This window comes from Sphaerodactylus townsendi, linkage group LG13 (genome assembly GCF_021028975.2).
Source record: "Sphaerodactylus townsendi isolate TG3544 linkage group LG13, MPM_Stown_v2.3, whole genome shotgun sequence".
NCBI lineage: Eukaryota > Metazoa > Chordata > Lepidosauria > Squamata > Sphaerodactylidae > Sphaerodactylus > Sphaerodactylus townsendi.
In genome coordinates, this window is record NC_059437.1 from 28,841,630 (window position 1) to 28,869,326 (window position 27,697).

Here is a 27,697-nt window from a genome sequence, read left to right on the forward strand (position 1 = left end):
AAATAAACATATATCACAGTATATCACTATTCATTCACCTCTTCAAACTCTTTGTAGCGATAGATCCATGATAGCCATTCATGCATGCAAGTCTCCATTGGATGCCGCTGGTGTCAAGTGATGAACCAGTCCTTAGATGCAAGATTTATATAAAATCCAAATAGCAGTAATAGCATCAAATTCTTATTAGAACATGGATGAAAGTCACAAAATAGCAAGCAAGCTTGAGTGGCATGGAAGGGGGAATCAAGCATTACTTTCCTACATAACTGGCATGCCAGCAAGCACCCAAGCAAAACCCTAGCATTTAATATGCTAAGTGGATACAACCTAGAATAAACGTAGGATTCCACCTGTATTGCTGGAGTCTATGTACAGCTTCCAGCTCTGAATTAGGAAATACCTGGAGATTTGGGGAACGGAGCATGAGGGGAGTGGGTATAATGCCATAGGGTCCAACCTTGCAAAGTGACCATTTTCTCTAGGTGAACTGATTTCTGTCACCTGGAGATCAGTTGTAATCCCAGGAGATCTCTAGCTACCACCTGGAGGTTTCCTGAAGCCTACATGTGCCAAACTGGGTAACACAGCAAAGTGTGGATAGCAGCTGCCATCAGAGGCAGGGTTGATTCACTAGCAGGAAAGATAAAATGTGTTTTCCCCTTTTTTGTGATTATTGGTATCACTTCATGCAGATTCAGGAGGCTGTTTGCAGACTAATTAAGACAGTCTGTTCTAAGTCATTTCCTTTGATATACGAGAGATACACATACACACTAATGTGTTTTATTTTTCAGTCGACAGGCAGAGAAATGAGACTTATTATTGCTGCCTCAAACCTAAGAGACAGGGTGAGGCAGAATCTAAAGATATAACTTAAACATCAACCCTCCCTTGCTAATCTCCTCCTTGACTCATCTGTCCCAAGAAACAGGACTTGGAGTCTAAGAAAAGACAGTTGGTATTTACCCTGAATACATGCAGACTCAAGATTTTTAGATGTGAACGCACCGATCATCCCAAGATGGACTTCTTAAGCATCAATAAGATTCTAAACACAGGCGGGGCTTCATTGCCTGGGATAGTCTAACTCGCTTTTATTTTGCTACTATTAACACACAAAATCCCAAGCAGAGAAGAACAAAAAGAGTCAGACAAGAGGGAGGGAGGGGGAGGAGGGGAGGGCAGAGGCAGAGACACAGAGGCAAGAAGGAGGGATTTGTGGGACAGACAGAAAGACAGCCAGACATTTGAACAAAAACAGACAAAAGTAGAAGACAATTCTGTAACTAGGGGAGAAGTAACCTCCATAGGGTGGGAAAGGGGCAATGGAACAGATTTTTCATTAATGCACACAGTTATGAGTCCTTCTTGCCTCTCTCCCCTAACCTATATTGTCTGCCTCTCTCTCTCTCCCCCCTAGTCCCCATGCAAGAATATAATAAAATAACATCATGGACCATTGTGGTGGGAAGATACTCTGGGAGATTATTTAGCTGAATGTCTCAATCATCATCTTATTGGTTAACTCTGGTTTCCTTGGCCTAGCATTCAGTGTTCATAAAAAATCCCAACCGCCCTACACCATTAGTTCTGCTACAGTGCAATTGTATGCCAAGTTTCTCTGTTGATTTCATTGTGCTTTGACTGCATATCTGTACTGGTAAAACAGACTTTGCTAGTCAGTTGTCAGATTGAATCGATATAAATAGTGTATCTGGATTCTCCTAGCCGAATTTCATTCTCAGAACAACTTTGTGAAGTAGATTAAGTTGACAAATTTACTCTGTCATAAAGTAACTCATTAAGACTTTCACTATGAGGGGCAACTTTTTAATTCAATTCACAATCTCCTAGATTTTGGGGGGAAATAGTGATTGTTATCCTAACTTTGAGGTTAGTATAAAACAGCCATAGTGACGTTAAGCATATTCATCTTTTTTGCCATTATTTATTTAGATAGAAATACCCCAATATCTTGGATGTTTTGTGTTACCTTCTTCATTAATGACACCAATACCATTGTCATGCATTCATCAGTTTTAAAAAACACAGGGTCAGTTATAATCCTGAAAGCACAAAGTTAAACATGAAAACTGCACTCGTATGAATTACAAGTAAACATATGGAAGTAAGTTCTCTTTTTAAAACTTTAGATTTTTACAAGCTCTTTCCCTCTTACCATTGTTGTGTTATTTGTACACATTTGCAGCGCATCTTGCAACAAAGATGCACTTTCTGAGCCAAACATAATTTGTACTGTATTGTATTGGGATACACATTCAGTTATTAACTAAACAAATAATAAACTGGAAAAGCAATCTGAATTGATGTCATTATAATCAATCAAAAGTTTAAAATGAAGGACTGATGCCAATGTTAACACCCATATTTTTATCATTCTGGTGCCCTGCTGGTTGATTAAGAGTTCTCAGAGATCAGAAAGAGTAAGAGAGAAGGGAAGAAAATGTAAGTAACATCGAGGCTTTCCATCTTTACCATAGTAAGCTATATTTTAGGACTGAAGTCACTTATTGCTACTGCTGCTATCAGAATAAATCCTAAGGAATTACCTTTCCCAGGGTGCACTGAATCACAGTATTTTAGAACTAGAATTTGAAGCACTAGGGAAGAAAAATCTCCATGTGGAAGCAGATATAAGGGGGTGGGTTGAGGAGGGGTATAATAGAGGAAATAATACAATAATCATCTATATAATAGTGATGTGGGGTCCCTATCTAAATACACAGACTGGGGCCATGCAACTAAACAGATTTCCTTACAAACTTGAGGTATCTCACTCCCCAAGTTTGCAGAAAATATTATAGGGGATTTAAATTTTCCCCAAAATAAAACAGCATTATCTGCACACTTGCAGACAATGCAGTTACCTGTACACCTGGCAGTAGCTGACAGCAGGAGAAGCTCTGGATCCACCTGCCATAGCAGCGCACACCAAGAATGACTCCTGGCCCAGAGCTGCTGCAGCCCCAGTCACTCTGAGCCCAGCCACAGCAGCAGAGGATTCCAGGAGCCACTCCAGGTCTGGCTGCCATGGCAGAGGACACTGGGAGCAACTCCAGGTCCAGTTACCACAGCAGAGGATGCTGGGACCACACTGAGCCCAGAGTGTCTCCCAGACACTGCTGTCACTGGGTTCAAGGGAGGGTAGTGAGCCTTGGAGCTGCACTAGGCTTGATGATGAGGGATGGGATCCCCTGCTAAGTCTTGCAGGGGTCCAACTTGTAGATACTAATTCTGAACAAATTTGAGGATACTTAAATCTGGAGATGGATCCATGAAGGGATAAGACTGATCTTTCTACAAGCCTAAAAAACACCCCAGGTTTGCAGAAAAATCTGAAATCTTTTTTAAAAAATACACACACAGTGCAGGGGAGCTAAAATACCCAAAATGGGGAAAAGATCACCTGTAGCTGTAAGAAATGGATGTCCTGAGTGGCCAGTGATATGCAACTACTACGGTTATGAAGGCATTCCAGACGTGGTTTCTGTCAGAAAAAGACAGGAGGAGGAACAGGGCTCTTTCCAGTCCTTTGAGGGAGGAATACAGCAACCACTTGGCAATTTGATAGCATGCAACTTGAATGACTTGCCTAGGACTGACTGTTCAACAGCAGCCACCCCACAAACCACTGTGATTAGAGTTTAGTGATTAGAGGTATAGTGATTAGAGTTTAAGACTAGGACTTTGTATCTCATTCTATCATGGAAACTCATTTCTCAACTACACATTCTCAGCCTAATTTACCTCACAGGAAAGACTTATTGGCTACTAACAGCTCCAGGATACCTTTTAGGAGCTGATGGTCTCCTTCCCACATCTGGACTAGACTAGTTCTGTACGAAAAACCTGACCCCAGCCTGTCCGAGCCCAACCAGAGGAGAGGCAGCAAAAGCCTGGCATATCTGATTCCTGGGGGAGGGAGGGAAGCCCAGCCTGCCCAAGCCCCATGTGAAGCTGGGAAGGTGGCTGCACCTAGTCCATCTGAGCTCCGCACAAGGGGTAGGGATACCTCCAGGTGGGACCTGGGGATCCCCCAGATATACAGCTAATTGCCAAACTAAAGAAATCAGTTCCTCTGGAGAAAATGGATGCTTTGGAGGGTGGACATAATGGCATTATGTCCCCTGAGGTTCCTGCCCTCTCCAGCCTCCACCCCCAAACCTTCAGGAGTTCCTCAACCTGGAACAGGAAACCCGTCCACCCAATCCCACACCAGTGGCTAATAGTGATGTGACAACTCACTATTATACCTGATTTCCAGGTTGACAGCGATTGGTCACCTGGAGAAAATGGCTGCTTTGAAAGCACTGCTTTGGAAGGCATTATACTGAAGTCAACTTCAGCTTCAACTTCAACTGACCTTTATTAGGCATATCAGGAAAAAAATAAAACAAAATACAAGACAGAGCAGGTCTTAAGTGTTGAAGTCCCTCCCCTCCCCAACCCCACCCTACTCAGACCCCATCCCCCAAAATCTCCAGGTATTTCCCAACCCAGAACTGGCAACCCTAAGAAAGGGAGATAAGGGAGATGGCTGCACCCAGCCCATCTGAGGAGCCCATGCCCAGCCTGGCTGAACCCAAGGGAAATAGCAAGACCTGGTCTGTCTGGTCCGGTCCTGTCTGAGGCAAGGGAGGAGGCCATGGTTGCCCTGCCTAAGACAGGATGCATCATTGGCCCACTTCAGGTACAGGAGGCAGCTGCACCTGGCCCACTCCACACAATTTGAGAGAGAAGGCAGCACCAAGACTGCCCCACACAAGTTCTGCTTGAGGCCACCTGGCCCACCCAAGGCTGTGCTCAGCTTCACTGAGGCAAGGCAGGAAGCAGCACCTGGCTTGGTCTACCCCAGCCACCCCAGCCACAAGGCAGGAAGCAGCATCTGGCTTGGTCTACCCCAGGCACTCACAGCTTGCCTGAAGCCCTAGTGGAACCCGGGAAATAATGTACAGCCTGTGCAAGGCACAAGAAATGCCCCATAGCCTACCTGAACAATGTGAAGAAAATAGCATCCAGTGAATTGGTTAGGCAGGCTGGGAAGGGAAAGATGAAATAGAGTGGAAAAAATTATACAGGGGGAAATGAAGTGCCACTCACAAGTCTGTGAAGGTTCCCCACTCTGCAACTGGCACCAGCCTGGCAACTGGCATCATGCAACTGGGCCATAATTTTCCCAAACAGAGGCTGCCAGGGGTACAGAAGGAGGAAAGTGTGGGAGATAAAGGTAGTTTTGCTTCTGACTGGGAAGAAGAGATGGAGACAGGAAAAGAAGAGAGGCTAGGGGGGGGAGAAGAAGAAGAAGAAGAAGAAGAAGAAGAAGAAGAAGAAGAAGAAGAAGAAGAAGAAGAAGAAGAAGAAGAAGAAGAAGAAGAAGAAGCAGCAGCAGCAGCAGCAGCAGCAGCAGCAGCAGCAGCTCCAATATCAAAAATAATGAAAACAAATGATTTTTTAAAAAATGAAAACAAACCAAAATTATGCATGAGCCTTTTGTGTTAAGAATAGAAGGGTGAAAGAGATATATGTTTCTTGTTTCTTGTTGGAATTCCAGAGAAGATTCCACAGCAGAAGGCACATATTAGATTTCATTTCCTGATAGCTTTATTGTAAATGACAAAATATACACTGAAGGAAAAATTCTTGAGGTTCTCAAGGACATTCCAAAATCCCTAATGTTTCAAGCTTTCATAAAAGGAAATAAAATGTTTTACAATGAAAAACACATTTTTGTTACAAACAAAAGTATATTTTCCACAAAAGTATGTTCTGTGTCTTATAAACATTTGGAATTTTAGGAGAAGGCAGAGAGAGGAATGTTTGCAATCTATACTTGATGGCTGTGTCTATAGGAAGCAGCCGTAGATGGCTGGTAGCTGACTGAAGGAACTTAAGATATGTTGCCCATTCACACATGTAAATTATCACTGGGTGTTGCAGTCACTGTTTGATTATATGAACATGTAAATCAGACTTCAGAGAGCCAGAATGCATGGAATCTCTTTCACAGGGCTGGTCTTGTGTTTCAAGGAGGGAAGGACAGAGAAAACAAGGGCTGAATTCAGAACTGAAATTAACAGTGATCACTGATGTATTAAAAAATCTCCCTACAAAAATAGGTTTGCTCCAGCTCCAGATTTGGAAGGTATAGTCTTTGGTGGCTGACTCCAGTTCCTCATGCCAGTTTTTATTAAATAAACTGTTGCAGATTAAGTCTGCATTTGAAAAGACAGGACAGCGATGCAGTCCGAGATTACAGCCGAGAGGCAAAAGGCATCAGCAACAATAGCTGTCAAGTTTTCAAATGTGTAAAGTATTAAGTGCCCTCACCAAAAAAAAAAAAGTAACTTGAAAGAAAACTTTGAGTTACGCCCATGGTGAAAATTAATTCAGGACATATGCTTTGAGTTTTATTAGTGAAACAAAATATTTCCAAGGCTTCTCACAGCAGCTGTGTTCCGTGAGCTGGATACCCACGCACCCATCCTCTTCTTTGACTAGAGTTGCCAGCTGAGAGTTGGGAAGTACCTGGAGATTTTGGGAGTGAAGCCTAAAGAGAGGAGAGTTTGGGGCAGGGAGGGACTTCAACGGGGTATATTCAGTGGTGGGATTCAAATAATTTAACAACTGGTGGTTTACAAGCACCATTTTAACCACTGGTTCTGCCGAAGGGGTGCGAACCTGCCACTGAGTATAATGTCATAGAATCCACTTTCTAAAGCAGCCATTTTCTCCTAATGAACTGAACCTGAGGATCAGTTAGTAGGAAATCTGTCATCCTCTGAAGATTGGCAACTCTACCTTCAACTGAATTGGGAGGTGCAACTTTCCTTTCTTGGGAATAACTCTGGACAACCCTCTAACTGCAAAGATAAAAAATGGAGTCGGGCATCTCCTACCCGTGACCAACCATAGCAGAAGAGATGGTTTCCTCCTTTCCCTTTCAAGTTAACTGCTTAATGTTTTAACAAGAGCGCTGAAGCTTTGGTTGGTGCAAAGTGCTGTGGCCTACCTTCAGAGGGAGCAGGGAACAATCAGGAGCACATGGCACCCACGTGATGGAGCCTGCACTGGCTCTCTTTTGCCTTGGAAGCTCTCTGAATAGAACCTGCTGACACAAGAGAACAACTTTAAGACTTTAAGAAGAGAGCTGCATTTGAAATATCAATTTATTTCAGGCTATTGACATAATCTAATTGGCTTGACAAAGAATACGAAATAAAACCACATCGGGAGGTTTTATAGCCTCTAAAAAGCCTCTATATAAACCTCTTGTTACTTCACCTGTTGGATTTAAATATCCCTGGATTGATCATTAGAAGAAGTGAAGATTGGGACTGTCACAATTATAAATCAATTGTCACAATTGTAAATAATTTGTTTATGACTCAAGTACTGAGTTTATGTACACCAAGGTGTAGTATCTGTCATAGAGGCTGGAGCCAGGACAGAAAAGGCCCTGGCTTTGGTTGAGGCCAATCACACATCTCTGGGGCCAGGAACGACCAGGAGGTTTTTATCGGGAGATCAGAGTATTTCAAATACAACACCCATACTAGTTCTCAGTTTTATAAATATATTTTAATCTCCACAGAAGAGTGAGTAGCAAACACAAGCCCAAACTTTACAAAGTCCAGTAATCACATATAAACCCATATATTTTTATAATTTGATGAAGAAGCTTATAGCAGCGCAGACACTGTTCAAGCATCAGTATTTATTTATTTATTTTATTTATTTATTGTATTTGTATACCGCCCTCCCCGAAGGCTCAGGGCGGTTTCCAACAAAATAAAAAGTTAAAACATCATATATATAAATTAATTAAAATACATAAAATATTAGACTAAAGATGGCTTCAGCTATTCTATTCCCCCTTTTATGAACCCACGGGAGGCCAGAAGTTTGCTTTTTGTTGCAGTTGATATTATCCCGGCTGGCCAAACGCCTGGCGGAACAGGTCCGTTTTACAGGCCCTGCGGAAACTTTGTAACTCAAGCAGGGCCCTGATCTCACCTGGAAGCCTGTTCCACCAGGTAGGGGCCAGAGTCGTAAGTGCCCTGGCCCCTTGTAGAGGCTAAACGGATCGCCTTGGGGCCAGGGCTCACCAGTAGGTCCACCCACGGCGAACGGAGGGGCCTAGAAGGGCTTATATAGGGAGAGACGGTCTCTTAGGGATATGAAATAAGGCCGCGAATGGCTTTAAAGGTCAAGACCAACACTTTAAACATGAACCGGTCCTCGATCGGCAGCCAGTGCAGCTGGTACAGGACCGGTGTAATCCGGTCCCCGCTGTTGCTCCGGTGAGTCTGGCCGACTTTGCAATGTACGAGTTTCAGTTTCCTCGATCATGGCCAGTTGCTGTGCCCTGCCAGAGCGAAGTTAAGCAGAAGGCTCAACTAGAGGTGACCGTGGCATAATCATGCGGCCAGATCAGAACGGGAGAGATACCGCCAGCTGTCGCGGCTCGCCGCGAGATGGTAAAAAGCTGCCTGGGTTGTCTCGCGACCTGGACCACCAATGATAAAGATGGATCCAGAGTCACCCCCCAGGCTCTTGGCGGACAAAGTTAATTTTAACGCCTCGCCAAGAAGCAAGGGTAGGCAGGCCAAGGCCACCGGACACTCCCCTCGGCCCTGTTTGGTTGCACCTCCGTCTTTAGTAGATTCAACTTCAGCCGACTTGCACTCAACCAACCAGCCACAGCATCAAGACAACGCTGGAGAGCATCAGGGGCCGAGGTCGGGCTGCCCTCCATTGTGAACAAGAGCTGGGTGTCATCAGCGTATTGATGACACCGCAGCCCAAAACTCCGAACTAGACTCGCCAGGGGGTGCATGTAGATATTAAAAAGCATCGGGGAGAGTATCGCTCCTTGCGGCACCCCACACATAATGGGGCGACGCTTGGAGATCTCACCCCCCGATGCCACCTGCTGTCCCCGATCTCGGAGGAACGAGATCAGCCAATTTAAGGCTGAATCTCGAACCCCGATACCAGTGAGGCGGTGGACCAAAAGGTCGTGGTCTACCATATCGAACGCTGCGGTGAGATCTAACAACACCAACAGCGCCGAACCGCCTCTGTCCAAGTGTAGTCGGAGGTGGTCCACAACAGTGACCAGCACCGTCTCGGTCCCATGACCAGCGCGGAAGCCAGACTGGAAGGGATCCAGTACGTTTGTGTCATCCAGGAATCGCTGGGGGCGGCTGAGCAGCCACCGCTTCGCTCAATTACCTTGCCCAAGAATGGTAGAATTGGAAGCTGGGTGGTAAGTGGCCGGATCTCCAGGATCTAGGAATGGTCTTTTTTTTAGGAGGCCGAGGCTGGACCACTGCCCTCTTTAAGCCCGACCAGGGAAAACTCCTTACTCAAGGGAGCAGTTGACTATATCCAACAGGTGGCTCCGAAGCTCCTCCCTGCAGGCACCACCAACCAGGAAGAGACGCGGGTCAAAAGGACAAGTGGTAGATGTTACAGCATCCGGGATCACCATATTCGTTAGGTCAAATGAAAGCTGAAGTGGTCGGTAAGAAAAGGATAAAGGCTGACTGAGGGGCCTCTGGATTCACATACCATTATCAATAAGGATAGCCGGGGAGGATTGGCGAGGAGGGTCAGGACTTTAATGATAATGAAGTAGTTACCGCCAAAAGCCTCACAGCCCTAATGCCAAATCAGTCTCTTTCGGACCTGCCGAAGAGATTAAGTCAGCGTCCGAATTACACGAAGCAGATTGTGCTGGAAGTGAACTAGCAGATTCAATAAGCCCGGAAGCAAAATATGCCCGCTTCGTCTCCTTCACAGCACTCTCATAGGACTTCATAAACGATCAATATGAGTGTCTTGACCCCTCGTCAAGTACCCGCCGCCACCCTCGCTCAAGCCGTCTCAGTTCCCTTTTCATCTTCCTCAGCTCCTCGGTGTACCAAGGAGCCGGGTTAATGCGGGTACGGAGAGGACGCTTTGGAGCGATACCCTCGACGGCTTCAGAGAGCCTGGTTTGTGTTTCACTGCCTTGGATCACAGTAGTCCTAGTCTTTCTGAATGTGGCGATCATTGATCAGCAAAACGATCCCATTATAATTTCTGACACAGATGCAGTAAAAACAAACTGTATTATCTAGGATTACAGTAGTTAAAGTTTAATACATTCCCTGGTTTTATAGTGATTCTCACAGCATGACCAGGGGCACCTTTTACATTGAGCAAATAAATCAAGAAGTATATAAAGCCTAGGTAGGCCTGCGTATTCTCTGCACTAAAAAAGAAAAAAAGATCTGACTAACACTAACAGATTCTACATCAAGAAAAGTAGAACTATGCTTCCATAAATTATGCATTAAAAAAATCTAGAAGACATTTGTTTCTTTTGTATAATTTATTCCTTCTGCTAGTAATAGGGAGGAGTTATGCAAAGCATTTAAGCCATGTCTCTAAATCTGTGGGGCAACTGCTGCACATGGGAAGTTAGCACAATAAGCAGATGTTTGTGAGCATTTGGGCAGGAATCAGTTAATTTTATTTCTGTATGGTACCTAGAATCTTTTAGGTTGTAATATTCAGTGCAATCTTAACTGAAGTTATGGGTGGCACACAGAGGCGTAGCAAGGGGGGGAAGCGCCCCGTGCACAGGTGCATCCTCCGTCCGGAATGCCCCCGCCACGCCCTGGAAAGGTGCGTCACGCACCCTCTATCCCCTTGGAGCTACGCCTCTGGTGGCACCACAGCAGCGTACCAGCACTGCCTTCAATGGGGTTTTAAGTGGCGTGAGCGGGGGGGGGGGGGGGTTGGAAAAACTTGGCTGTCTGAAAAAAATCCCATTGGGAAGACTGACTCATGTCACCCTTTTCAGTGGTGCAAATCAGCTGCTAGCGTAGGAGTTGTTCCTGAGCTGAAAGGCCTTTGGGAGCTAACTAAAGCCAGCTCTTCCCCAGGAACACCCCTAGATTGCATGTGCAGCCTACTGCAGTGCAGGAACAATGGCATAGAAGAATACTTCCTAGTTCCTGTGTCACAGTGCCCTGCCATTGGGTTAAATCCCTCAGCGCTGGCATCCATGCCATTTTGCATGGTGCTGGTGGTTCGAGCGCCGGTACAACCCTTCGGCCGCTTCCATTGTAGCTTCCCCCCTGCCCTTTTGGGTTGCACAGTTGGCTTAGACTGGAGTAATTCTGTTTAGGATTGAACTGATTGAAATTCTTCAAGTACAAGTGCTCAGAAAATGAATGTCCTTTACTTGAAGAACTCGTTATTTTTTGAGTCAGGCACAGACTCCTTCTCAGCCACACTTAAAAGGAGTCACAAAATCTCCACAGTCACTTTCTAGCATGCCAGAAGTCATAGAAGTGTGGTGGGGGGTACTATCTGCTATGAGATATGACTCTTCCAACAGAGGACTAAAATGTTCTTGGTCTTCTGATTCACACTTTCACATTTTGCGAGTAGACCTATTGAACACTTGCAAGTACCTCATCCAGCCATTTGAGTGTTCAACACAGGTGAGTACAAAAATGAGACAAGTGACAGGTTAAGCACAGAGGCATTTGCCCATCACTAATTTCAATCATCTATCTAAATAACAAATGGCAATAATTACGATGTACAAAGGTGGGGACACTTCTGAGACCGCACAGCTGCAGATTTTTCTGAAGATTACCTTTTAATTCCCAGGCTCATTAGTATCCTTGCCTGTTCCTCCCGCCAATAACCAGATGTAATGAACAGGATTTCTTATGAAAGGGGAACCAATGAGCGTATATTTCTCCTGGACTGAAGAGGTTTTATACTAGCCCCAGAAACAAGTTTAATTGGGATTTTTTTTAAAAAAAAATCCCTTTGTTTTGAGAGTGGGAATACAATGAGGGTGTGTGGTACAGTTTTGTTTTTCAAATATAATGCCAGGAACAATACTGTCACATCTGTTCTTGACCCCCTTTTGCCACGTTACATCTGTAATGCAGCAGCTTCACCCTTCCCACCCACCACGGTCTCAATAGGGAGCCCTATTACAGGACTACTTCAGAAGTTTCATACGAACTTCATTAAGTCAATTACAGGGTGAACACATCACTGTTTCACTGCAATTAGTATCAAAATGCTGCACTTTCCCTAATATAATGGAGCAGATGCAGCCACAGACAGAACCCCATGTTTTCATGAAATCTATCTCTATACACATGTTAAATCTTGTGGCTGAAGGAAAACTCCAGAGCTGGCAAGACTTACAGCAGACGTGGTCCAACCCTGCCCATTAAGGCTGCTTGGCTGATCCTCCACAGGTATATAACAACAGATTCCTTCATTAAGCATCCAGGTCAACCAAAGAGCAAGCAAGGAAAGATAAATTCGCACAAACATGGTGATGCGGGAATTATGTCACTTGGGTACACTGTTTTCTAACAAGGCAACTTGCCTGGTAAATGGCCTTTGTCAAGAACAGAGGGGCAATATTTACAGAGTCTTTTCCCAGTTCTACCGTCATTCTAATTAAAAATAAGAACAGAACTGGTCTAGAGGTTCTCCTGCACAGGTTTCCTGAAATAAATGGAAGTGATGCATAATATAGCTTCTGTCTCTTTTACCTATGGAAAAATACAGGACGGAGGACAGGCACCAGCATCACACTTTTGCATCTGATGAAATTGATGCCCATGTGGATCAACAGACTGTCCCAACAAGGAGAGCTCATACCTGCACTCCAGATCAGGACTGGATCTTGTAGGGCTAAGGGGAGCACCTGCCCTGGGCAGCACACAGAGGGGGACAGTGGCAGCAGATTATATAAAGAAAAAATATGTATGTAATGTAAATTTTTTAAAAATTGTACTTTTCCCCCCTTCAAACATGTAAATCTGGTCCTGCCCCAGATAGCTTGATTGCCTGTACAATCTAGTCAAGCATTAGAGAATATTATTATTTTACATTATATTAAGTTCCTCTAACTGGCTGTTGCTTGCAGTTCTCTTGCCACAGTTCAGTTCTGTTTACCATAGGATCAACTGACCTCTTTCAAGAGCATAATCGTGTCATTATAACAAATAATTTATAGTATTTGTATCAGTTTGGAAAACAAAATTACCTCATTATCAATGGTTACATTTAAAAAATTACCAGCCTTTCAGTAATATACACATTGTCACCAGCAAGAAAACCAGTTACTAACTCTTCAGATGAACAACCTGGCATAGGAGCCAAAGGTGGAGCAATTATTTCATTTCTGACTTCTTCATAGTAATTACAAAATAACAGTAGATGAGTTCCCATACCTGCAAGGAGACAAACCTTCTTTGCCTATCTCCATGCCTTCCCAGTTGCAGCACCACCCTTCTGGTAGAAGTTCATCTGCTGGAAAAGACCAAAATGGCTTCTTCACTATTGACCTTGCAAAGATGGTTGTAAGGCAGGGTTTTTAAGACCATTTCTATTATCACCCTGGGCAGGCAGTTGAAGGACTTAGGCGTGTGGTAGATTTTGTGTTATGGATTGTGTGTTATGTTGCTATTATTGGGATCTTTTATTTATCTGTATTGTTTATTTACTTTTTTTCACTGTCAAGTCATAGCTGGCTTGTGGAGATCCCATAAGGTTTTCAAGGAAAGAGACCTTCATAAGTGGTTTGTCACTGCTTACCTCATGACTAGAGGCGTAGCAAGGGGAGAAAGCGCCCGGTGCAGCGGTGCGTCCTCTGCCCCCGCCCTGCCCCAGAACACCCCTGTTCTGCCCCAGAATGCCCTCGTCACACACACTCTGCCCCCTTGAGCTACGCCTCTGCTCATGACCCTGAAACTCCTTAGAGTTCTCCCATCCAAATAATAGCCAAGGTTAGGGATTTAGTACATTTTAATCTTATCATTCCTCCAAGTAACTTGGCACAGTGTACACCATACTCCCCACCTCAATTTTATCCTCACAACAATTCTGTGAGGTAGATTAGAATGGAAGAGAATGACCATGTCAGTAACCCAGCAAACTCCATGACAGAATGGGAATTCTTACCCTGGGTCTCCCAGATCCTAATCCAACACACTTAGTACTACAGCATCAGCTATACTTTCATGAAGTTCCTTTAATGTAGTGCATGAAGTTCCTTTAATGTAGTGCAGTATTTCCCAATCTTTTCTAGGTTACCACCCCCCTGCCTCCCAGGCCACATCCCTAGTGCCCCCCTACACACACACACACACACACACACACACACACACACACACACACACACACACACCTCTCTTTCTTGGTCTACTGCAAATTCAAAACAGCAGTTAGGAGAATGCTGCTGCTTTTCCTTTAAAAAATACACGCCTTGCAAAGCAGCCAGCCAGCCCACCTTGACCTTGCAGCCTTGCCTTGGCCACCCTCTTCCTCGCCCGCCCCCCACAGGCCACATGTACCCCCCACAGGCTACATAGTGAGGGCAGTGCTGCTGTTCCTTTAAAAAAAAATCTTGCCTTGGAAAACAGCAGCGACAGGACTCTTTGCCTTGGCTCACCTCCCCCCTCCCCCACACACACAGTGAGGACAGTGCTGCTTCTTTTCCTTTAAAACTCACCAGTCCCCACACAGCAAGGATGGAAGGACAAGAACTTTTTCCCGCCAGCTGGTCTAGGAACCCTGCCCCCCCACCACCCCAAAATTCCCTGCCACCACCCTACTGCCCCCAAATTCTTCACTTCCCCCCTTGTGGGGTAGTACTGCCCCCTTTGGGATTCCCTAGTGTAGTGTGATATGTGGCAAGTTATCTGCAGGGACTCATTCTCCTGGTATATGGCAGATTGTTGGGCAGACTGAAATGAACATCCTCAGCAACTGACATCAAAGTTTGTTTTAGTTGTGATTTTAAAAAAGAAAATAAACTGAATGGATTTCATTGTTGTTGACGGATGAATGTAATTATTAGTCAAATCATATAGCAGGATGCTATTCTGATGTATTTGAATTGTGGCATGTTTTTCATGAAATGCTGTGAATGAGATTTGACTTCAAAATGAAGATTTGAACAATTAGAATACAGGCCCCTTGACAACTTCGTCACATTGAAGTTTTTAAAATTAGTTGTATAAAAGATTCAGAGTGATGTGTTATCAAGTCTAATTTGAAATTTTTGAAATTCTCTCTCCCTTACCAAATATAATAGGAACAACATAAACAGAGGAAGTTTGAAAAGAGCAGAGGTTATATCTCAGTTTAACGTGTGAGTTGTTCAGGGAAAAGATGACCCTACGGGCTTCCTTGCTCAAAGCCAAAGCGTCTGTTAATACTATTAGAGCCAGAGTATTGGGTTTCACATGAGGCATGGTGACAATTACAGGCTGAATCAATGCGCTTGGAAATTTAGGTCAAGTATTCGGGTTTCTGTTTCATGGTCAAGGCTATTGAAGGAGGCAGTGACCACAACTCCTAAAAGCTACACAAAGACCTCTTCAGCAACAGGAATGCTACAGGCAGTATGAGAAAAAGATCAAGCAAGAAGAAACAATATATGACAGTCCTGGGTTTGAAAGGTACGCATTAAAAAAGAAATTCCTGAGGTGAAAATCCCAGTTTTGGTGATATTTAAGATGCCACATTGGTTGAGGTCTTGAAGAACATTGTGTTTCCTATTTTTGATGGGGTTGAGCTGACCCTTGCTGATTCAGTTTGATTACAGCATTACTGCTTGAGAAGCAAGTTAATGCAACTGCCCACACACAAAAAGCACTCACTTTCTTCAAACATAATTTAGCCTGGATGTGACCCCCATCTCACCTTGACTTGACCAATCTGACCACCTGGGACAATGCCTTGTTAGCATCAAGACTAGACTATTCCAGTGACCTCCACAGGAGTCTGCCTTGAAGTTAACTCAGAGACTCCAGTTGGTACAAAATGCTGCAACAGTTATTACCTGGATCTAACCAGAGCATTCATATTATACCCATTCTGCAGTCACTTCACTGGCTGCCCCTCATTTATCAGGTTCAGTTCTAGTTACTGGCTATCACATACAAAGCTCTCCAAGCCTTGCACCGTCATCTACAGAACTGCTTTCCTTCTGTGCTCTGCCACAAGAGCTTTGCTGATCCAAAAAGGGCCTTCTGCAGATGCCACCCTACAAATGGGCAACCACAACCTCTACGTGTGCATTCTCTGTCAATGCCCTCACCCTGTGTAATGGCCTGGCTGAAGGTTTCAGGAAGGCTCCCACACTTCCATCATTCTGCCAAGGAATTGCTATTCCTTGGAGGTCTCCCTTCCAAACACTTCCCAAGGTCAACCCTGCTTAGTTTCTGAGTTCGGACAAGATCAGGCTATCCTGAACTATCCAAGTCAGGTCACTTAACTCTTAAATATGAGAGGGGGCTCAAGGGATTGTATCCAGTAGCTCTGTTCTCCTGTGAAAATTTACCTTTGATGACAGATGCCTTCCTCTGACATAGCATAGTCCCTTCCATCACAGTTACCATCTTTACTTCATTCAATGGAGGCAAAGATTTGATCCGTCCAGCTTTTTCACTGAATGTCACCTCATTCCCTGCCTTACTACAGCTCCTACCCCTCCTATTTTTGGACATTCAGATCTCATAATCCCCAGCATAGCCTCTTGTTATCAGCAGTGGAAAGCTGGTTGGATCCAATCCAGTGGCTCATAGCTTTCTGTTCATCCCTCCCATGTGATTCCCACAGTTCTAGGGTTATGTGTATCTGCTGTCAATTTACAGACAACTTTTCCATAGATACCAAAGTGAAATGTGACGTGATCTCAGAAGAGAAGCAACCACACCACTATTGTTCACATGCTTATAAGGTATTATGCATCAATTCTGTTATACAATAGAATAATGAAAAGGGGCATTAAACTATCATTCAAAACAAGCAACAGTGACCAGGTGAACAGCACCAATCACTTAGAAAGGATTCAGATTCAAACGACACTGCTTTAACAAGCAGTGTGATGGTCTGTTTGGAAGCAAGGTATTCCAACACAAAGTTCTGCACTACAATAAGGCTGTGCACTATAAAGTCTTGCCTCTCAACAAGAAATAAAACCCAGAGATTCCAAAGATGAATCCCTCCCCACATGCTTTTATAGTGATTCTCATAGCGTGACCAGGGGCACCTTTACATTGAGCAAAGAGGGCATTGGGGCACGATAATATTGATGGCTTTGGAGCCATACCAGTCCTCTATCAGCACATCCAATGAATTGCTGGCAGGCATTAGGTCCCACAGAATACCTTGGAATGCAGTAGGATCCATGAGTTTCCACTGGTGAGCATAAATCAGCTCGCTGCCTATTCAAGGAGGGTTTGGGATGCTTAGATGGGTCTTGAGGGCATGATGGTTTGACCATAGCAACTGAATTATAATTATCAGAACATCTCCAACCCCATCCTGAAAATTAAATCCAGGATGTGACCTGCAAACTGAGAGAGTCCTAATAATGCCATGGATGACACCAGGTCCATGGCCTGTCTGGAAGCAGCAGCATCCACAGAATGCAGAACAATTACAATTTTTGATGCTGAATTGATCATCAACATCTTGGATTAAAATTCTCACCCTTAAGAGGACTCCAATTGCCCTTAGCTATGCTAAAAGGTTTCATGCTAGGTGAGCGGTTATGGTCCCCCAAACAGAATCCTGGGAGTTGTACTTTGATGAGAATGTGAAGAATTCTGTTTCAGAGCCTTAGTCTTCCATCAGAACTACATCACACAAAGTTCTCCGGTAAGCAGGAATGGCTCTTAAAGCAAGTCTCTTCCGATACGTCCCCCAAAGAGCATTACACACTGCAAATGAAAATCTACTGGGGATCCTTGGCCTGAAAGAGGTCTGGCAAGCCTCAACCAGGGCCAGGGCTTTTTTGGCCTTGGCCCTAACCTGGTAGAACATTCTGCTCAGTGAAACCAGGACTCTGAGGGACCTGATGCAGTTCCACAGGGCCTGTAAAACATAGTTGTTCCACCAGGTATATGGCTGAGGTGGCTATGGTTTTCCAATAGTCTGGCCTCCTCCACTCCCTGCCCTGATACTAATTACTCAGTGCCATAAAGTTAGAAGATTTTAATGTTTTTAAACTGTTTCAAATGATCTTAATGTTTTAAAATTATTTATGTTGTTTTTAAGTGTTTATATCAGTTATGTTTGAAATGGTTTTCAACATGTACTATGGAAATGTCAGCCACCCTGAGCCTGTTGGGAAGGGCTGCATACAAAACCAATATAATTAATTAATTAGCACAGCAAACCTGAGTTGTGGCCTTATATGTCTGCCACAAATAATACAGCAGATACAATTTTCAACAAGAAAAATGCTTCAATGGACACACATATTTCTGGCTGTGTGTTAATTTCTCCTTCAGATTTGGCAAAAATCCTTCAATCACCTTAAGGAACTGAAGCTCCTTTTATAATGTTTCCTCTGCAGAAAAAGGGGGTGGGGGAGAGAGAGAGAAGTTTTATTTGTTTTTTGCCTTTTATTTAAACTTGGTTCCCATTTTCATTTGGACCTTTTTTACAGCCTTCTCAGTTAACGTTTCTCTGGTGGACATTTTCTACTTGACAACCTCCTCTTACTGCCTCCATCTTTCTGTTTTAAAAGAAAGAGAGATGAAGAAACATATTTTATTTACTGCCTCCTATAAATTATTTACTAGCAAGGCTGAGGTAATTCCATTAAAGCTGCATGGTTTGTTTATACTACATAGTTATCTGGGGACTCTTTTGCTGCTATAAAGACACACAATTACAGAAGGGAACGGAGTGGGGCGGGGCGGGGGCTGTGGATCAGAAGGAATCAGAAAGAAAAGTGTTTGAGGAGGCCGGACAGAGGTGGAGGAAGACCAAAGGGTCTTTTGCCCTCTCTTGGTTTATGAGTCAAATGGCACCAACAGGATTTCTTATTCCCTTGGGGCCTATGTAAAAATCAAGAGAATTGCAGCCTCCTTAACTGAGAAGAGCACACAGTGACCTAGTCCCAAAAGAGTGACCAAATCTGGCCTTCGGGACTGTTCCCATAGCAACCTGGCCTCGCCTTCACTACTCTACTACCCAAATCTCTTTTACCCTGTCCTCATGATTCATTTTAAGTTGCCACTTCTCTGCCCTGCCTTATTTTGTCTATCTAGCATAGCATGAATATCTGTAGCAAATTGCCAAGAGGTATTTGCCTATTTTATTTATTGAATACATTTATATTATCCTGCTAATTTTCCAAGGTGCCAACCGCAGCATATATGGTTATTCCTTCCCCCTTTTTATCCTCAAACAGTTGTACAAAGTTGTTTAGTCTGAAAGAGAACAACAGGGTCAAAGTCACTAGGAAGTTTTACCCAAACAGGGATTTAAATGTAGGATTCTTCAGCCTTAGTCCAATACTCCAACCGTAGCCCAGTGGTGGGATCCAAAACTTTTAGTAACAGGTTCCCATGGTGGTGGGATTCAAACTGTGGTGTAGCGCCAATGGGGCTGGGCGGGGCATGACGGGGGTGTGGCCGGGCATTCTGGGGGCGGGGCATTCCTGGGCGGGGCTGTGGCAAGGACTAACAACTAGGAAAGAGTCCCCAGCTGCCTCTATTTTTAAAATCAGAAATGTTCCTGTTCTAAAAACAAACCCCTCTTCTTTAAACAGAAACTGTCACATCCCAATTAAAAAAAACTTTTTGACCAAAAAAATGGCACATTGATATGTTATGTGAGGCAATGCACCAATTGGAACTACCTTTATAAGAGTCCTGGTTGTGTGTATTTATCCATCAGCCCTGGAAAATTTCTCCTTACCACTGGACAACACATTATGGATGTCTCCTCTTTGATTACATTTTGAATCAATTTTCCAAGCTCCCCGCTCCTTGTTTTCGGCTCAGGCTTGTAGTTTGCCATTTTAAATTTTGCTCATCATTTCTGGTATTCTTTTTAAACTTTCCTCCCATTCACCCCAGCCATCCCAGCTTGATAGAACTCCATATATTTACGCTTGTCAGAGAGACGCCAAGGATAATATGGATGTACAGCTGGGCCAATCTTGACTGCACTTTTTGTCAATCGAGTACAAAGCCGGTTGTGGAGGCAGGGGGCTGAGGGTGAAAGGAATGGGATGTAATTCACAGCCTGGAAAGGGTCCATATAGTATGCATACTTTCCTCACTTTAATCTATGAATTTAATCTGCACACAGGAGGGGGGGGGGACAAAAAGGTCCCTGGCAATGAGGGTCTAAGCTGAAAGAGAATGAAAACATCTTTGATGTTTAACTACATTGGTTCCAGCTTGCACCTCTCACACTGCTTGTTGAATACAGATCACAGGCACATTGGAACATGTATTAGGGGGTTGCACATGCATGCAGTTAAAGCTCTGTGGCATTCATTTGTCATATGCTAGCTTATGAATCATCTTTTCTGGTGTTTGATACTTTCTTATGTCCTGCCCCCCTCCCTCCTTGAGTGAGTATCGTGATCTTCCATTTACCCCCTCAAGGGCACCAGTCTTATAAAACAAATTAGAATTATCATTCTAATCTTGTGGACTAATGAGGCAAAAGAAGGCTGAAGGGGAATAATAGCACAGTGAACTCCAACAGAGAAATTATATACATTAAAGTTTTTTTTTCCACTGGTGTTCAGTGTGATCAGATTCCACTCCAGCCTTTGTTCCCTCATGTGTTCACATGATAAGTAATATGACCTAATTTCTCATCTGTCCATCTGGAATCAGTCTACAAAAATAATCCCAACTTTCTGACCTTCTGAAGAAAAGGATATATAATATAAACTGAGAATAGTTTATATTATATATCAGTCCCTGTGACCCAAACTAAAAGTGCAGAAATTAAAACTGTTACATATAACTTCATTTATAAGGTCCCTTTCGACAAAATACTCAAGAGTAGTTTACAAATTTAAAATACAAAATAAAAACATCAAGGAGTGGCAGCCTAAAAGCTAAAAACATCAAACCCCTTACAAATCCAGCAAACACAGCAATAAAAAAGAAACCAAGAGGACTTTAACAACAATAGTACTCAATCAAATGTAATATTTGCATTTCTTCATATCATTTCAACACAGCTTTTATCTCCAGTAAAGGGCAACTGCATTTTGCCCTTTACTATTCTATGTGCTCATTTCGTTGTCCTCCCCAATGTGCAGTAAACATTTACAGTATAAGCTACTCAGGACAGGGACCTGTCTAGTCTCTTACAGTCTGCAAAATGTCACGCACATGGCATAAGTAATAAATCATAACTTAAATAATTAACTGTTATACTTCTGATTTCTAAATGCAGGTTGAAGAAGCATCAACAAATTGACTTTAAATGGCCAGTTTAAAGACAAGATAGAATGGTAGGTTTATTTAGTAAGATGGAGTAAGCTTTTCAAGAGTAAAGCTGCAGTAGATTATTCAAGACTTGCATAACTTTTGCATCTGATCTCTTTGAAAGCTTATGTTGTTCATTACAGGTGTCAGATAATCTCTTGCAAGAAGTTTGCCATTCTTTCCTATTGATTAATTTAGCAGTTCACCTTGCCCCATTTACCTTTTTTTTTTGCCTGCTAATAACAGCTTTCAAAACTTTCATTATTCTCACAGTTAAAGTGAGAGAAAATAAACTGTGTGAGGGGAATACCATTCAAATACACAAGAAGATCATCACTGATATCTCTATCGCAGTGTCCAAGATGTTAGATCTATGCTGATAGAGTTGGCCCTTGAAAATGAGAGTCGGGGGAGCTTTGTAAAACCCATCCTTAGCAATTTGGGTCTCATTTTGAACCCCATGTACTCAAACCAAAGGTCTGTTGTGCAGCCCTGTTCTTTATTGACTCGGCGCTCGTTCTAAAAGGCCAAGCGTAGCAAATTCATTGGTGTTAATGCAGCTGCGATAAATGCGTCTTTCTGTTGGAACGGGAACATTGTCGTCGCCGCCCCTAACAAAGTGTTACTGTTTGCAATTGATGGATGCCACTGGCTGGGGAAGGGGGGAGTGCCTTCGAGCTGACTGTTTCCAGACTTTGCCCGAGAATAGAAAATTATACAGAGACTTCGGGTTAAAAAAAGAAAAAGCAGTAGCGGTGCACAGTGGGGTCACTGCTGCTTTGCAAGGAGATTGATGGGATGGCTTCCTTCCTTTCAGCTAAATGTTCGTGACCAATGGATTCCTGTGCACTTGAACTTTGGGCAGAGTGTGTCATTGGCACCACGGAGGGAACACTCAGCAAAGACACCATGATGACGGCTTGTAGTAGTGAACATAGTGGACACAAACACAGGAATAACTACCTTCATAAACTTAACAGCAATTGTTAGAGCTACTGATCACACTTCCTTATATATTTGTGTTTATTTTTAGTGGGTCAGATCCAATCAGTTTTTCTTCTCCATCTTATCCTTCCTGTAGGCCCGGCCTAACACATCTCTGCTTCACATCAGTTCCACGATCCACAGCATAGCCTTTTTGGACCCTCCCCACCTTTCCCCTTGAGCTGGTGTAAAAGCAAGTAATGTCCAGACCAGTATTTTTTTTACTTCTTTAAAAATATTTCTACAGTACTTTTTCCTTGCAGTTCATTCTTCCAATGACTGGCATGCATAGTTTTATTCAGCTTTTGAGGACAGCTTTCCTGAAATCACAAGAGCAGGTTGTAATTTGATGCTCACTTGCATGTGAGTAAGCCCTACTCCTTGGGACTCACCTTGCTATAAGCAAGCACTAAATTGGGCTCTAAGAGAGGGCCCTGACATGTCAGACTGTAGCAAATGGTAACAGATGACAAGGATGTGAACAGATGACTAGTGTATGTCACCGTTTACAATGAATTCACCCATTCAAGGCAACTAGAGGCCCTATTACTGCACTCTCTTAAGGCAGTTCAGGGAGTTTTAGGAAAAGTGGATCCCCCTGCTTCCTGCTCTGATCCCTTGTGACAGGACAAAAGAGCAAAGGCCATGTTCCCAAACATCCATCTTCAACATTCCACTGAATGACATCTCCTCTGCATTTGCTGGCCATTGTTCTGAGCCTTATTTCCATGTCCCTAATGTGTTTTGCAAAGGCTGTCTTGCTGCTACCTACCACAAAGTGAGGGCAGAAAAGGCCAAGATCACAATGGCATTTTCCCCCAGCCACCGCAATTACAGAAGCAGTCATCAGCTGTTGCAGGGAAGGAGCTATGGCTTGGTGGCAGAGCACCTGTTTTGCATCCAGAAGATCCCAGGTTCAATCCTTGGCATCTCCAGTTAAAAGAAACCGGTTATGTGAAAGACATCCAACTGAGACCCTGGAGAGCCACTGCCAGTCAGAGAGGCCAATATTGAGCTTGATAGATCAACACTCTGGCTCACAAAGCTTCGTTCATATAATTCCATAGATGGGAAGAAGGAGTGAAAATGACCAGAATTTCTTACTAATACTCTGTCAAGGAGCTCAAAGCACTTCAGCCATCTTTTTTTAAATCAGTGCTCAGTACCAGTTCATACTGGGTTACTTTGACCCCTGGTGATATTTCAGATATTGGATGGAGGAAATTCTCAGCATACACAGAACCAAGTACTGCATATCTTACAAGCAACACAAAGATGTAAGAAAGGCCACAGTGGACCCCAAACACTAATTCTTGCACTTGGACACAACAATCAAGTTTACTTCTTTGCATGGAGAATAGTTTAAAGGAAAATACAAACAAGTGTCTTTTGCCGAGTAAAACCAGAGGCTGACAACGGCTCTTTAAGGTCTCAGTGGCTGAAAACGCCTAAGAAAACTTTCCCAACATTTTATTTATTTTAATTTTATTATATGCATATGCTGCCATTCCTATTGTAGGCTCAGGACAGTTTCCAACATTTAAAATACAAACACATACATGATACAAATACACTCCACGGCCTTCCCCTCACCACAATTTGGGTGGCACAATTTCACCACCCTCCCCTCACCAGCATTAAGGTGGCACAATTGGGGTGGTACAATTTCATAAATTGGCACCTTGGGGGCCAATTTATGCAGGTATGCCATTGCATGTGGTCTGCCACAGCCTCTACCCATCATATCAAGCTGACTCCTACCAAGGCTCACCCTTAGCCCATCATTCAATTTTGTCTATTATGTCTATTCAGTTTTGTCTATTATGACCAGCAGTGGATCTCCAGAGTTCTAGAAAGAGGGGGGGGGGGTTACCCAGCAGCTGCTACCTGGGATCCATCTGGTTATAAATCAAATTTAGGACCTGTCCAAATTATTTAGAAAGCTGTGCTTCCATCCAGGGGCGAATCTAGGCAAACTGGAGCCCAGGGACAAAATCTGAGTTTGGTGCCCCCCCCACCCCAGGTATGGACGACCACCCTCCCCCACAACGACCAAACAATGATTTTTTGCACCAGCTCACAAAACACCTCCCACCACCAGCAAACATACATGGCTTTCTCCCCACCAACTCTCTTTCCTAATTGTGTCCTCACACCAACCCTATGAGGTAGTTTGTTAGCCTCAGAAAGAGCTCCAAGCCAGTGCAATTGGGAATTAACTTTTAAGCATGTAAATCTCTCACAAGTCACCCCCCATCTGAAGGTTTACCAAAAGCAAAACATCAGCATCATCTCTCACAAATCACCTCCTACCCCCAGCAAACATACATGGCTCCTCCCACCACTTTCCTAATTGTGTCCTCACACCAACCCTGTGAGGTAGTTTGTTAGCCTCAGAAAGAGCTCCAAGCCAGTGCAATTGGGAATTAACTTTTAAGCATGTAAATCTCTCACAAGTCACCCCCCATCTGAAGGTTTACCAAGCAAACGCCAGCATCATCTTCAGTTCTGCTGCTGCTTCTGGGCTCCCTGCTCAGCTTGCCTTTTCCTGTGCCTGCCGGGCGCCCAGCAAGAAGGCTTCTGAGTAATGCCACACTTAATTTAAGGCGAATAAGGCATGCTGGGTTAGAGGGAGGGGAGGCGGAGCTCCCCAGTCCTGCTCCTGGGAGCCCAGTGGGACTTCTCCCCCGCCCCCTGGACACTCCAGGCCACCGTACAGAGTGGGCGGGGCTACGACAGGCACTGGGAGCAGTCGGCTGCTTCAGTGCCTGCTTTCTAGGGCTTGCTCAATTCCTCGCTGTGTAGGAGGATGTTTTGGCGCCCCCCACGTGACCTCAATCGATGCGCCCGGGGACAAGGGGTACCCCATGTCCCTAGGCAGGAACGCCAGTGCTTCCATCCTATATATGCCCAGTCCACCCTAGAGATGAACCATATTTCTGGAAATAGTGCATGGTTCATGCCTTCCAAATCTCAGACTTCAAAACACAAATGAATCAACTTTTTCCCAGTCTCTACTCCAGTGCCTTCAGCAGCAACTTCAGCTGAAAACCTTGACAATTGTTAGTGTTCATCCCTTGCAGTGAAAAGCTTCATTCCCTGGTTTCTGCAGCAGTTAAAAAGCACAAGACCTGGCAACCTTTCTTTCTTAGTTAGCTCCTATGGTGTTTAAGAGTTTGTGCTTTCAAAGTGCATTATGATTCACACAGACAGATCTGCAAAAGGGGAAACAAACAGAAGAGTTAGAGCTAAAACATTATGGGAAACTTTTCCACCAAATTCTAGCTCTCGAGTTGCCAGACTCAGGTGAAGGATGGCGATATTCTGATGACAGACATCAGTTTTGTAGAAAATGGCTGCTTTGGAAGGTGGATTCTATGGCATTAGGCCCCAACCCCCACCATTCTCAGGCACTCCCCCAACCCCAAATCTCCAGGCATTTTCCAAGCAGGAGCTGGCAACCCTACCTAGCACAACAGGCTACAGCTACTCAATGGTAAGCACATTGCATTTGCTTACTCTTCTTTCTAAACTACTGCTTATCTCTGAGCTCCAGCCTTCAAATCAGACTGTGGGAAGACACGCTGGTAAGCTTAAAATCAAGTTTAGCCCTACTGGTGGCCATCAGCAGGTAGGCGGTTTGCTTCTGGAGAAATGGCCAATTTCATTGGCCAAAAAAACCCAATGAAAGGCCATGAGGCTTGCCAGGAATCTGTTCAATTTCCCTCCACTCACCCCCAGCCTAATTAAAATATTTAAATCAGTGCATAAGATAAAAAATGAAAACAAGCCAGCACACATTAAAAGGCTTTGATGGCAGAAACCAGATCTTTTGATAAAAATTCTGATGCAAAGTCACAATCACAGAGCAAAGCAGAACACACAGTCATTATCTATTTTGGAAGAACATGAAACAGAGATGGGGGGCAATCATTTGACCCCTGGCAAAATATTGACAGAGTTTTAACATCAATTGTTTTTAAATCTGGCCCTAAAATCTACAAAAGATTAAGTGTTTAAAAAAGAAAATACATATTGTCCAAGAGGAAGTCTGACTGCAACACTTATTAACGGATCTCGTGTCTTTATGTGAGGCCTTTATAAAATTACATGACTCTCTCCTTTGGTGGCAGGGAGAGTTTTCATCTGAACATTACAAGCATCTGCAGTGGAGGTTTTTTGGAGACATTTCTGTCCAGTATTGCCAGAATCACTCACCTAAAAGCAAAGCAGCTCTTTGAATTAGCTTGTAAGCTAGACTTAAAGAGAATCTAACACACAAGTTTTAGCATCTAAAAGATGTTTAAAATTATTGGCTTAGCAGATAAAAGTGGGGGGGGGGGAAGTAGCTTGCTAAATTTCTGAACAGGCAACAAAATCCTTAGGGGTTGTTTTTTTATTTCACACGAGCTTTGTGTGGTTTGATTTTGAAACTGTTAAGTAAATATGAGAATCTTTGAAGAGTTATTGCGGGAAAATAAAGAGACTTGAGAGGTATTAAAGGGGTGGGTCTTCATTTAAGATTATAAAAATGCTTTGGAATATTGTGTTTCAGCACCAATGTGGCATTCAGACACACACAAAACATAATACTGAATAGAGAGATAAGGTTACTATTCTGTTCTAACACTGGGCGATAATCTTATTACTGAATTAAGGGAGCCAAAGGCAGTGAGACAGCAAAAAGTCCCCCAGTTACTTCCATTCCAAGAATAACTACCCATCAGTCAGTAAAGTCCATGAATGAAGTTATCAGGTGGTGTAACATAGCTCCAAGCCATAAAAAAAATTCAGTGGCACATCCCCAGAAATCAAAGCTCTGTTAAAGAGACAGGACATTTTTCTGATGTCAACCTTTCTGATCCACCCCGAGCTGGTTATAGTCTCATACCTGTCACTGTGCTGATTGCCATCATTCTACCTGCTCATTTGCAAAAGAGTAAGCGTTCTCCACACTATAACCAGGAGGTAATGTGTCTAGCAATACCTGAGAAGAAGGTGGACTGGGAGTCCATTTTTCAAAGTTATTATTTATTTACTTCATTACCTTTCTACCCCAGGGGGATCCAAAGTAGCTTAAGTCATTCTTAGGCAGAGTGGGTGACTGACCCATGATCATCAAGCAAGTTTCCATGTCAGAATGAGGATTTGAAACCTGTCTTACACACAAAAAATCTCCACCAACAGGTACTCAAGGTTTCTTTCTTTCTTTCTTTCTTTCTTTCTTTCTTTCTTTCTTTCTATTTGTAACCTGGTTTTCTCCTTTGAAACTTGTCTTGCACACAAAATCTCCAGCAACAGGTATTCAGGGTTTCTTTCTTTCTTTCTTTCTTTCTTTCTTTCTTTCTTTCTTTCTTTCTTTCTTTCTTTCTTTCTTTCTTTCTTTCTTTCTTTCT

The 27,697-nt window shown here is 43.6% G+C and overlaps 1 long non-coding RNA gene across 4 annotated transcripts in view; it reads right to left on the reverse strand.

Moving 5' to 3' along the window:
• Positions 1–27,697, reverse strand: part of LOC125442530 — an 80,095-nt gene that overhangs the window by 10,511 nt on the left and 41,887 nt on the right. For all 4 annotated transcript variants that reach the window (XR_007246008.1, XR_007246006.1, XR_007246005.1 and 1 more), the window contains 2 exons: positions 13,290–13,368; positions 7,034–7,129 (listed from right to left, as the gene is read on the reverse strand). This is a non-coding gene — a long non-coding RNA (uncharacterized LOC125442530). The remainder of the gene's footprint in view (positions 1–7,033; positions 7,130–13,289; positions 13,369–27,697) is intronic.